Raw genomic sequence first — 14121 nt, forward strand, 5'->3', positions numbered from 1 at the left:
AAATTAATTTATAATAGTAGTACATGAAAATGACAGTTGCAAATGAATTCTGCAACACCACCAAAAAGATTATACATACATACCCTAAAATTGCAGGATTAAAGTAGAAATTCAAAAAGTATGTATTTGTATATATATCAGTAGTTTTTTAATCATACATTGAGTAGAGAAGGAATCTCAATGGAAACTCACAATATTACAACTGTTTGAGATTGGCTCCAACTTATGAGGAGATGAAAGTTTAAAATTTCTTTGGAGTTGCATCATTTTATTAATATTTTGTGGCCCATTTATCCAAAATTACATTACACATATCTACTTTCACTTAAACAATTGAACAAAAAGTATAAACATGCATTTCTGTTCCTGAAATGAGCTTATTGTGAGAGTCTTTTTTTTATATATATATACAAATGACAGTGATAATGGATATGCAGGAAGGGACAGGGTAAGTGATTGCATACATAAGCTGCACATTTGTTACTTTTGGATGAAAATACTATGCTATGAACAAAGGATTGCTTACATTTCTAGTACTCATGAAATACTATTGACATTACTTTTATGACAAAATCTACTCTTGTTGTGGATAATGTACTACTAAATTGTTCTTCGACATTAACAGTCTGAAAGGGATGATTGTGTGTTGGATCACACTTCGAAAATGCAGATGGATCATTTGTCACATGGTGAAACCACACTGTCCATTGAATGTCATTGTCCAAGACATTAAGTTGAAAAAATATATGCCATTATGATTCAAAGCAAACACTCAGTGATTTTACAGATGAGTGGCTGGTGAGACTCACTCCTCCATGGCTTCAGGAAAACAACTTAGAGGCTCAGAGTTAGCATGGGCACTTCTTGCTGTGCAAGAAGAGAGGGCAAACTGTGTGTAAGTTGAGGAATTGATTGTGGAGACATAGTTTGTAGTTCATGATGACGATAAACCACGTTGAAGTAAGAATTTATCTTAGGACAGCTGGTATGGGTATTAACACTTTTACTAATAAAGAAGAGAACAAAGTTTTGACTTCCTTAGAAGGTTGAAAAGTTGTTCTCTGCTTTATTAGTAAAAGTATTAATGCCCATATCAGCCATCTTGAAATACATAGTCTGTAGCACCTGTACAAGCAGTTACAGCACACAGAGAATAGACATTTACCTTCACTGACCACAGATGGAAGCACATTACTGGACTATAATTGTTGGCGAACAATTTACAGAAGTGATTGATGTTGACTACTGAGAAAATGGCACACATTGATGAGATTGGTAAGTTGAATGCTTCTATGTGTAAAAATGTGTATTATGATTATGTCTGTGCAAGTTATATCACACAAGTATGAAACTATAGATAAAATCATTCATAAGTGCTATGAAAACCCTAAAAACAGTAAGAGAGAGCAACCTTTTAATGAAAATACGTGGAGAGACAAGTTAACTGTGAGTACTTATTTGTTAGGCATTAATTAAAGAACTAATGCAGATGTTGGTTTCATTATTGCAGGAATGAGAATGTTACAGCTTTTTACACAACTGTTTCACAGGTAGTAGATTATACTGAAAGAGATGAAAATAACACTAGACTCATGAGATTCTTGCATGAGAACACTGATGTCTGTCTTATAAGTTTGGCTGATAGAATTTCAGTCAGGTAGAACGAAAATACGCGTGAGGTGTAATCGTCTGTGAAAAGTAAAACTTTTAACAGTACAGCTGATTATGTTGAACTTCATGTGCCCAGTGTTATATTTGTTATGTGAAATATTTTGTTCAGAAAGACTGATATATTTCCAAATATTCTTACAATTTATGAGCACAAGTGTTACTCCCCGCTAGTACAGCGGTAAGTCTACAGATTTCCAATGCCAAAATCAGGGGTTAGATTCCCCTCAGTGAGCTCAGCAGATAGCCCAATGTGGCTTTGGTGTAAGAAAAACACACAGCACAAGTTTTGTGATATCAGAGGCAAGAAATAACTCTTTTAGGTGAGGTATAGCTATTCCTCTCTGTGCTGAACTGTGGAGAGGAGATGTAGGTGATAATGAATTTTCACAGAGAAATCAGATTTAAGCAACATTGCATTTAATCTATATTAAACAATACTGTGGGTGCTCCTACTTTTCCATTTCTTTCCTGTCCTGTTGGTTGCACAGCATTATGGTAGTGGAGGGAGATGTGTGGGGTGGTTACAAGGCAGTTGTGGACTATTGGCATGCCAAGGACAACCTCATAAAACACAGCTAAGACTTTGGACATGATTGAGACCAGAGAATGCTTGCTTTTGCTGCAGTCCACAGGCAGTAGCAGTAATGATCTATGGACTGGACATGCTTGTGATTATACAAGTCTGTAATTTTAGAACTTAACTATAGGTTATTATGGACTTTAAAAAACAATTCATGATTATTTTAGAAAACAACAATTATTTAATACACAATTCTATAAATAAGATGGTTTCCAGTCTCAAAAGTACAATAACATACCAATAACTTACTATACAAGATTAAAATCAGTGAAGAACTTGATGAGACTGGAAAACAGTCTCATACACGCTACGTTTCCACGTATATTAATGTGTCATCCTCAGGAGTGTAATGTTTTGTAAAATATTTAAATTTACTTTTAATATTTTATTTATTATTAAATAAGGATGATGGAGGTGATGGAAAAGTTGTCAGTAGATGACAAAAAATTCTTTAATCGGTCTTCTGGTAATTATATGAATAAGGGTTATATTCTGGAAAACATTACACTTTTGAAGATGAAACATGTGGTGTGTATGATACTGTTTTCCAGTCTTATCATTTTTTGTTTTACTAATTTTAATCTTGTGTAGTAAGTTATTGGTATTTTATTATACTTTGGAGACTGGAAACTGTTTTATTTTTAGAATTGTGTATGAACTAATTGTTTTGAAAATAATCATGAAGTTTTTTTAAACATTGAACATTACATAAGTGTCAAGGAATTTTATTATGGACTTTTTTATTTCTTTGTCGTGATGCTCTTTACAGGAGAAAGTATTTTCATAAACAGATCATTACAACTTAAACCTTCACACTTGGCTGATTTTAATTGACCAGTTAGAATTATTTTGATCCTGTATTTTCAACACTGATCTTGCTTATATAAAATAAAATTCTTAAATTTACTTTCTATTTTCAATTTTTGAACTAGCCAGTTGTGTTACAGCATTCTTTAGTTGTTGCAGGTGCCTAACTCAAACTGAATAAACAGAAAGAATTAATTGTGAGCATCTTTCTTTGTTTTTAGTGATAAAAAAAATTCTCAGCATGGAGTTGATGTTTATTCTTGTCCAATGGTTGAAGATGCATTGCTCAATGATGCATCCAACATTTGTGTTTTGGAGGTAGTGACAGAAGGGCTGGCCTTCCAAACATTGAGTGTTCCTAACTTACCACTAGGTGGCTCATTGTTGGTTGTTGCCCAGTAGTGGAACGTTAGATGCCAGGAAAAGTTACCTAACATGGTCTCATGACATCCAGTGTCATTTGCATTGCCCATGACAACTTTAGATGAGACAGCCCTCTTGATATGAAAGAGTGTACAAGAAAGTGTAAGAATCCAAACAAAAGAATTTACAGCCCTGAAAGAAGAAGTATTGTCCTGTTGGAGGATGACTTGTAGAGGAAATTGACTGTCATGGGATCATTAACTCATGCTCCCTGACATAAACTTCCTGCACCTTTGTCTTGTGAGCCAAAAAAGTATACATCAAGTAATCCATTTCTCCTCAGTTATAGCTTCACACACATCTCTGCTCCATTTATCAAGAAATACACTCTAAGCCAGCTTTACTTCAACAAGCTGCACTACCCTCACACCATTACACTTAGAGAAACACTCAGAGTGGCAGCCATTACTAAGGTATTACCAGTAACATATTGACCAGTTTTTGAATTGATTTATTTTGTAGGCATCAAGGTATCGACTTTTACTTCTACACCAGAGGTGATCCCTACAGTAGCTTAAAGGCAGTATTAGAAAAAATAATGCTTCCTGCAAATCACCAACAGAGAACAAATAACTTACTCTACAGTAGATTACAGTTTTCAAACATGATGATTATACAATTGAGAGAAAAACCCTTTTCTCAAGTGACAAGAGACACCAACACAGCTAAAGAAATAGGTGTATGTCAGCTTTAAGAGGATCTGTTGAAAATTTGATATATGTATGAGATATGTATATTATATATAGTCAGTTTCTTTAATGGTATTGATTACATTTAGTGTTCTTGTACTTAGGTTTAAGGTTTTCTAACAGTATATGTATATATGCAAGTTGGAACTCAGGCATAAAGATTTTTTTCTTTGTATAGTGTACATATGTATTACAATATTTAGGATAAATTTCACTTTGCACAAGTATATATAAGTAATTATTCAAATAATTATGACTGTAGGTTACTTTTGTGTTAGGATATTTCAAGTTTTTCACATATATCTAAGGGATTATTTAATGTATATATGGCCTTCCATGGTTAAAGATATGTAACTTCAAAGGGTAATTTCTTTTATTTTACCTTGGTAAAGGGTATTGTCTTCAATTATGGTTTTCATTATTTAAATGTTTATTTGCTTAATGCCACATTTATCTTTTTAAAAGTCTGTTTATTAAGAATTTTCTTTCTGTTTTACTTGTGTATTTTCTTTGTTTAAGAGTTTGAATTTCTCTTAATTTGTACATACTTTATTAGGCAATCCTTCTTAAGGAAGTAGGTTTTCTGTATTACCATAAATACCTGCTTATAGTGAGCAGTATATTGTTGGTTTTCACGTACTAGGATAAAATCAAGATACCCAGGTATACTGCAAAGAACAGTTCTAACAACTGATCAGCTTTATGTTGTGAGTAGTGATATTGTTGCATTGATTAGTAATTGTACATGCTCATGTGAGTGAATACCATTGCCAACTAATTATTCATATTATGTAATGAACAAACAATGGCTGAATTTACGATCACCTGTAATTTGTGTATACAAGTTTTTGTTTAAACAGTGTTCTCTTCATAAAGAATAGGAGAATGACTATGACCCAATGTTACTGTGAATGTATTACAGCAGGGGATAGTTAAAACCATTTTATGACCCAGTGCAAAAGCTTTGAAAAATCGAAAAAGATTTACCCAATTATATTTTGACTGATTATTATTAGCAAATACCAGCATATAAACCATGTAGTCCTTATGGTTGACAAAATGAACTTGAAGCGTAAAAGATAAATGTCAAGAGTTCAGACTTTTGTTTATTCCTCTTCATTGTATTCCTTTTATGACTTCTGGTGATCTGACAGTGACAAACGATGATTACATCAAGATATGAAATGTGTTGATGGAAAATTCGGACAAAAATTTAACCTAAAATGTGGGAAGAAAAATGTTATCTTTTATAGTGCACACTTTATATTTGAGCCTGAAAATTTAGAAAAAGTGTGCACTGTACATGATATTTATGGTAAATGCTTTCATTTCATGTATTTTTTATTGTAAGCAGTATTTTAATACGTGTTATAGTTAAAGAACTTGTTATTTCTTGCTATTTTTCTTTTTTACGAATATTTTTGTTGTTAAGTTTATTTGTGGGAATAGTTCATCAGACTACCTCTCCTAAAAGGGGTGGGTGAGATGTGATGCACTTGTTTTGTACTGTATTATGAAATTGTTTTTTGTAGTACAGTGTAAAGTTTTGATGGGCATTTTTATGGATAAAGAACAAGTTATTTCAATTTCTTGAGAGCCACATGAGTAAAGTTCAATCTGTTTTTAACAGTCTTAGAGTTAAGGAGAGCTTGGTTGGCCTGCAAAGACAAGTGGGAAGTGGAGCATTGTATTATGTTTTCTATCCTTTTGGCTAAAATGTAATTTTTAAAATTATATCATGCTTTATAAGTTTACTTTTTGGTCCAGTGAGGTACTCAAGCAAGCTATTAAATTTTAGCTTTTTCTAAAAGCAACCAAGTCATCATGTAAATATTTAAATTACTGTGACATTTAAACAAACAGAAATAATGATGCATTATGTTGTCCATCTGAGATATTATTGTCATGCCTATATTAGCACACCACCTGCAAACTGACTGAGGCAATAAGGACACATTGTGACCTTTCATATACCAATAAACTGAAGTTTATTGTTAGATTTAAAGTCAGGGTGCTCAAAACAGTGTAGATTTTGTGTGTTCTTTAAACTAGATTTACATTCAGCAAAACTTCTTAAAGCTCTTGAATTATAAGAATATATTTTTGTGTGGTCTCAGTTTCACTTAAATTCCAGCGAGAGCTCACACTGAATTGTGGGTTTCCACTGTATCATATCTGTTTTCATGAGAACACTTAACATTCTAATATATTGTATAATTCAGTTTACATTCAACAAAAATAGATGAAGATTCAGCATGTGTTGCACTGAATTCTTACAGTGAAATAAGTTCAGAGAAATTAATTTGGATTGTAAATGGCTAATGATTACTTGCTTTTAGTGATTTGACTTATTTAACTTGAAGTTATTTTTATTCACTATTTTCATGTAAAAGTTGGTTTAATTTAAAGGGGGATTCACTCTGATGAACCAAAACAGTTGAATTATTAAAGTTTTCATTGTAACTCTGTGATATACAAGTATATAATATGTTCTGTATCTCATATCCTTTGTTTTCTACAATAATTCACACTTTGCTTGAGGTCAAGCAGAGTTGAATAATGGATTTCCAAGATCAACCCATCTAACTACTTCTCTGAGAGCATCTAAGGAAGTTATTTGCCCTTTAGTTGCAATATTAGTAACATGTCAGCTGAGTTTTGGCAGAGAACCCATAAATGGCAAGTTTTTGGTCAGCACCACAGATCCCTGTGGACAAAGCCAAATAGATTGCACTACTGGTCTTTAAAATGTGTTCCATTTCCTACATCATCTTAGACACTGAGATTGTACAGTGTATCCTTTAAGGTAATTAATCACCTGGACAATGAGCAACAAAAGGACTGTGAGACATTTGTCAATAGGCTATGTTACTGATTCAATCCAGCAGAAAATGAAGTGATCTATCAGACTAAGATTGTGATTCAGAGAAGAACCAATATTAAGGAACTAGCCATCTACATGGATGATTTGCACCAATTGCACAGGAAGGCCTACCCGGCAATAAAATCTGCAATTGAGAGGATAAACATATGGATAAATTTGTTGAGATTCTTCCCAGTAAAACCATGAAACATCAACCTCACTCTAAACAAAGCTACTTCCTCTTGGTTGAGTATTATGGTTTATTTGTGGGACCAGATGGGTAATTTGTTAAAGAACAATGACTTAGCACAGCAAACACATAGGCAATGTACATCTAATAAAGAAATTTCCTCATTGGCTTTACTGAATCACTAAGGAGTTCACAGCATTGAAAATACAGTGAATGTTGTTTGTACAATGATAAAACTTTGAGATTTCTTGGTCACCCTTAGTAGTGACTGTCAGGAAAAAGGAAGCAGTTATTGTAGATTTTAGACATGTGAATATAGTCATGGACATTGGCACCTTTGCTCTGAATGTATGGATATACTATACAATTCTTGTTGGTTCAGCATTTTGAATATATCATCTGGTTACTGGTAAGTCAAACTGGACAATAAGAGCAGGCCTAAAATGACTACTTTCAGCATAAATGATGATGTTAATGAATATTTCATCAAGCTTTTGGTCTGTGTAATGCATGTGCCAAACTTAAAAGGCTGAAGTGGCTGCAATAGGGGAGATGCTTATTCTTTGTCAATAATATTTTGATGTTTGGTCACACTCTTGAATTTGTGGCTGAATGTGTAATATTCTAGCATAAAAATAAGGTCAGCTTGGATCTGACACCCAGAAAATGTTCATTTGTGCAAACTCAAAAAAATCAAATTAGTTGTTTATTACATTGTATGGAGAGATAGACAAGTTACAAATAACACTAAGATAGCTGTGGTAAAAGACTGGATTTAGCCTCTGACATAGTGAGAAGTCCATAGTTTTCTTGGTTTTTCAGCATATTGTCAATGGTCTATGGCCACTTTCTCCAAAATAGCAGCACCACTGTCAACTAAACTCTTGCAAAACACAATTTGGATGTAGTAAGGAATGTGATCACACATTCTGATGTCTAAAGCTAGTTTTAGTGGATGATTTGGTGCTAGCATATTCATAAAAAGACTGTGAGGTCTTTTTTAACACCATTGAATTGAGACAGTTGCAAGAGTATACTATCTGTCTGTCTCTGGTATTTGGGTATATATAATTTTTATACCCAGGTGGGTCAGGTACACCGAGATCTCTTCCTCCTTCCATTACATTGTTGCAATTAACTGATTAATATGGAGTAATATCAACTTTAGACTGGTTCTTTTCAGGGCAATGTCCATTTATATTTTTCTTTTCTTTAAAGTCTGTTACGTAGGTGGCTGTTTTAATTTAGCACTATTTTATTAATTATTATTATTTAAATTTTATTTTATCAGATGTACAAATTTAATGAAGAAAGGTGTTGGAAGCAATAGCACCCTGGATATTGATGTGTAATACTGTGAAATTATCCATATTTAACAGAGTTCATGATTTGTGGTAAGTATTTTTCGATGTTTTTCATAATTATTTTAATGATTTTATCTGTTAGACTGTTTTCATTATTTGGATTTGTGTATTCTGTTAGTATTTCAGAATAGGTGGAAGTAATGGCATTGGTTAGTGTGCTTTCAATATTCATAGGAGTGGTTTTGTGTCTTCAGTTGTTTTAGGTAAATCTTCATTACTTGTTGATGATTTTTCCAATATGAATGATGTTTTCTTGACTACTGCAGCATATGAGTTTGTTTGTGTGTTTGTATTTTGTGGTGTTTGAGTAGTAGTTGATTTTGATTGTTCTTGGATTTTTTTGTTTGTGGCTTGTTCATGTTTGGATTTTTAAGTTGGTATAAGTGTGCCTTAATAGATTTGTATTTTGGCATCCTTTGTAATTTGCCATGTGTTCTTCCCCACAATTACAGCATTTAGGTTTGGGGTTTAGTTTGGCACATTGTGATATGTGGTGATTTTCTTCACAGCCTACACAGTGCACAGTTGCTTGGCATGCTGTTGCTACATGTACAAACCTTTGGCATTGGTAACACTGTGTTACAACCACTGATGGTGTTTTGGTTTGTTCTGCTGTGTATTTATGATACCACAATGTGATACCATTATTTATTAGCTGGATTATTTCTTGGATATTTTCTGTAACTACTTTAATTAGATTAGTTGGTTTTTTAGTTATATTAGAAATTATTCATTCCACTGAAACATGTGTCATGTTTTGTTCAGTTAATTCATCCTTAATATCTTCTATGTCAATAGAGTAGTGCAACCCCCTAATTACAAAAGATTTGGGTGTTGGCCTAGCTCCAGGTAAGTGTGTAATTATGTTTCCTGTTTTAAAAGTGTCTGAAGGCCATTCTTTCAGTAATCTATTAAAGTCAGTGGGTTCCTGTCCTTGAACGAGGACCCCGCTGCCAGACAGACGCTTAATGTTAGTAATGTTAATTTTAGGTTTACACCTGAATATTTCTCTTGCTAGTTGTGGTTGGTTGTAATTTCCTGGTATGCCTCATATGATTATGGCGTTTTTTGGTAATTTAGATACATTTTTTTTGTGTGTTTCTGTATTTGTTAGTGTTTGTTTTACTTGTTTTTTCTGACTTCTAGTCTTCACTAGTGTGAAGCCTTCATTGTCAGAATTTGTTTCGTTTGGTTTCGAATTTGTATTTGTTTCAATATCCAGAGTGGGTTTTTCAGCATTTATGTTACTAGTTGTTAGTTTTTCATTGTCTAACAATGTAGCCTCAGCTTCATTGTCAACAGCAGTAGATTTTATATTTTCTTCAATTATTTTATATATTTTGTTCTTTTTTTCCTAGCTTTAATTTGAGTAACATCCACTGGGGAGGTTTTTAGTTCTTCTTTAGCCAGTTCTAATAAATTTTTTAAATTTATATTTTCATTTACGGTTAAGTCACCTACATTAGACTTTTTGTTGAACATTGACCTAAGCCTTCAATTTTTGACGCTATTGCATCTTTCGGCTTGTCAGTCTTCTTCGGCATTTCGGCTGGTATGGCTCGTAATTTCAAATGGTGAGTAGCCCAGATAGAATTATGTGAAGTGATAGGTTCTCGACAAACTTGCTCTTCACTCAATTTTCCGTTATAAATTTACTATGATCAAAAATACATCTGCTTTCTTTCACTCTTGCCAACAAACTCTCACATATACTAGTAAGATAATTTATTAGCTTTTAAAAGTTGAATGGATAGTAGCCCATTGGATAACAACATTACAAAAATAAGACATTGTCATAATTTATTATCCAGATTAAATGTTTTGCTATACACTAAAATCATGTCTATTTGTGGACTGCCCTCATCCTTGGCACTGTGTAAGAGTTGGAACCATAGCCATTTCTGCTATGGCAAAAGCAAGTCATGAAATAGAAAATTTCACTGATGGATGAATGCCACTATCAACATTACATGAACACAGTGAAGAGCAACTGAAGGATCCCAACCTAATGTGAATACTTCTTGACATGTAGCAAGATAAAACTTATCCCACATTTATAGAGAAGCAAAGCATGGACTCGCATAGTCTGAGGTACATGTATAGGTGTTTATTATTTCTATAAACCACCAAGATATGGTTCTCTGACTGTGTTGCAGTTAATGGACTCCAGAGCTCTATAACAAGAAATTTACCTGATTCTAGATTATGTATAGACTTGATGGCACAAAGAAAGGTAAGATAGACATGAATGCTATCTTTTGACACCAGTTGTTTTTTTTTTTATACCAAACTTGAAAATGGTGTAAATACTGTGTTCTATCCAGAGAAATGAGTAGCTGGAACAGGGTAAATTCAAATAACAAATTGTTAGGAAAACCCTGAATATTGCCATTCCACTTTTACAGGTTGAGAAACGTTATCAATACTTACTCATTGTTATCAACTACTTCATAAAATAGACCAATGCTTATCCATTAGTCAATACATTAACACAGTCCAACATTGATTTGATGATAGAGAATTGAATAGCATGATTTGGAGAATTAGAAGGAATTCACCAGGATGAGGGAGCTAATTTCAACATCAGTTGTTCACTGAGTTGTTTAATGTGTTGGGTATAGTGAATACGTTTATTTCACCATAGCACCTCCAGTCTGATGGTGTAGCACTTTGGGTAATACAGGTCATCAAGCAGATATTTGTATAGTTTATAATCCTGGTAGAACAGACTAGGTGAACATTTGCCATATGTGATGGGGCATGTAGAGCAACATAATATGTTTGGGTGAAAAATACTACACCTTTTGAATGTAATCTATGGTCCTTTCCAACAAGAAGTCCCACAGTGTCCACAGGAATATAGAACTAGTTGAGGTTTATGGGTGCTAATGAGCATAAGTTTGACTAACAGTAATCTGTAAACAAGTCTTGTAAATCTGTGGGTATTATTTTCCTATTGTTTTCAAAAGTAAGACATATCTTGAGATTTAGTTCTTACTTTAGATTTTAGTTGTAACATTCTTCTATCTTTGAGCAGCCTGAAAAGGTAAAAGAACAGATGTTCCAGCATGGAGGTTGAGAATGGTTGTGGTATGTGTCAACAGTAAATAAGTAACTTATATGTGGCTGAATTGTGTCAAACTAGGTACTTAATGTATGAGTTACAGCAGGTTCGAGATGCATGACAGCACACATAACATATTGATAATCTGTGCCCATACATCACAGACAAACCTTTGGTGCCTTGGCTTTACCAGTAGTGTTGAGTTAAGGTTGGTGAGTAAAAGAAAATATGAGGATGGCATGAGGAGTCACGACGATCCATGTGATGAGGGGAAAATAACCGAGGATACTTATCTGATACTTATAATAATGAATCAAATGAAGAATCAGATGAGAAGTTGCTGGGCACAGAAGTAACAGATAGCTTTGACCATTGGATGAAGTGAAGATACCTATTGGATATGGGTGGGTTTGGTCAGTGTTTAATAGCTTAGGCATGCCTGAAAGAAAGTAGTATTCCTTGCTTTTTGAGCTATTGGAGAGAGTTTTTTTTTTTTAAAGATATCCACAAGATATTTGATGATATCTGTTGAAGTGTAAAGTGTTAGGACAGTTACTGATCTGAGTGATTATAGGCTTAAAGGAAGCCCATTCCTTCCTTTACAGCCTTCATATGTGTGCTATATAATGTATAGTTTGTGATTTCCACTTAATTATAAAGTTAGGAAAATCTGTTCTATACAATCCTGTACTCAAAGGAAGTCTAACTCATTTATTTCCAAGCTGCCAGGTAAATCGCAGTGCATAATAAATTCACTATATTGTGTGGTTTTTACCTGATTACAAAGTTACTATGGTCATATGATTGAAAAATCAGTGAATAAAATATATTGTAGCCTTCACTTTCTGAGTTATTGAATTAATTCTATGAGTCAAAACATCATCTTACTTTTTCCATAATCTAGCTGATTGGTGAAAACTTTATGGAACATATTTCCTTGTATTCACTAGATTTATTGCTTATTTGCTGGAGAATATGCTGGATCTACAAATTATGAGTAAATTGTGTTTGTTCTGAGTGTATATTGAAGTACAGTATTAACAGCATTAATTTGAATCCTGGGTAAAATAAACATTTGGTTCAAAAAGTCTTGACCTGGCTAAAATTTTCAGTAATTATTTATTTCTTGAAACATGAAATGTAAATGAGTGGAGGTGGATAGCCTTGTGCTGACCCTATCATTTTTACTGCAGATAATTTTAGGAGGTAATTTGAGAAGTACTGAAGTGAATCATCCAGTGGTTAGGGATGAAGAGTAATTAACTACTCGAGCACTTGACAATTATGATGACACTACATTGATGTAGCAACTAATATGTATAGCTTATCCAGAGGCTTTGGAAATTTCACTACCCTCACTTAAACTCCACAAGTAGATCCTCCAAAAGCACTATGTAATATTCATAAGTTTGTGGGACCACACACCTGCATTTGTTTGTATACATATTAGTTGCTACATCAATGTAGTGTCATCATAATTGTCAAGTGCTCGAGTAGTTAATTACTCTTCATCCCTAACCACTGCATGATTCACTTGACAATTATGATGATACTACATTGATGTAGCAACTAATATGTATACAAACAAATGCAGGTGTGTGATCCCACAAACTTATGAATATTACATAGTGCTTTTGGAGGATCTACTTGTGGAGTTTAAGTGAGGGTAGTGAAATTTCCAAAGCCTCTGGATAAGCTATACATTTTGCATACTTAACTAACTTATTTTGAGATAATTTGTACATTTTTTGGGGAAGGGAATTGTGTTTGTTTTTTAAATGTATTAACGATAATGCTTTATTTTTAACATGTAAGGGTGTGTGCATGAAAGAAGAAAGGATACAGCCTTAACACTTTTTGAGTTCATTTGGAGTTTTTTACTATTAGTATTATTGGTGTAGTAATGTAACGGTGTGCTCTCACTATTTCTTGGGGTATATACATATATATATACATGTTTATTATGTATTATGCTTTATTATTTTACTCTCTGTGTAAGGATGTATACACATTCTGTATGTGTAACATTCCATTTTCTACTTGACATTAATTATAAGTGTTACTTTTTATTTCATTGTTATTGTGCATGTTCATGAGTATAAAAGGTAAATGACAATTTGTAAATGTATGATTCTCTTTTGTTTGGTTTATGCCACAAAATATATACTTCATGATCTAAGAAAAGCTATTTTTTTCTTGTCTTTACCTTCATTTACCAAGGAAAGGTCTTAGTCCTTCGTGTCGTAATGATTTCAGTAGCTAGTATGTGCCTTGTATATGGGGTAGATATGATTTGTCATTATTAAAGGCAGTGAAATAAAGTATGATCTTTAAGTTAATTTGAATAAGTAATTAATTTTTAAAGAATTTTTTGTTCTGGTTTATTTTAATGCTGTTAGCCTGTTCGCTCTTAAATTGCATAATATATCTCTGCATATTGTATTTGTTGTGTTTTTTCACCTTTTTGTTT

The 14121-nt window shown here is 33.2% G+C and overlaps 1 long non-coding RNA gene and 1 pseudogene across 2 annotated transcripts in view; one reads left to right on the forward strand and one right to left on the reverse strand.

The window, feature by feature from the left end:
- The window catches only part of LOC143253081 (uncharacterized), a 146761-nt pseudogene that overhangs the window by 116523 nt on the left and 16117 nt on the right, over window positions 1–14121 (reverse strand). The window lies entirely within an intron of this gene.
- The window catches only part of LOC143253083 (uncharacterized), a 28142-nt gene that overhangs the window by 3454 nt on the left and 10567 nt on the right, over window positions 1–14121 (forward strand). The window contains exon 3 of the long non-coding RNA XR_013029363.1: window positions 8515–8617. This is a non-coding gene — a long non-coding RNA (uncharacterized LOC143253083). The remainder of the gene's footprint in view (window positions 1–8514; window positions 8618–14121) is intronic.

The sequence above is a fragment of the Tachypleus tridentatus genome, chromosome 6 (assembly GCF_004210375.1).
Source record: "Tachypleus tridentatus isolate NWPU-2018 chromosome 6, ASM421037v1, whole genome shotgun sequence".
NCBI lineage: Eukaryota > Metazoa > Arthropoda > Merostomata > Xiphosura > Limulidae > Tachypleus > Tachypleus tridentatus.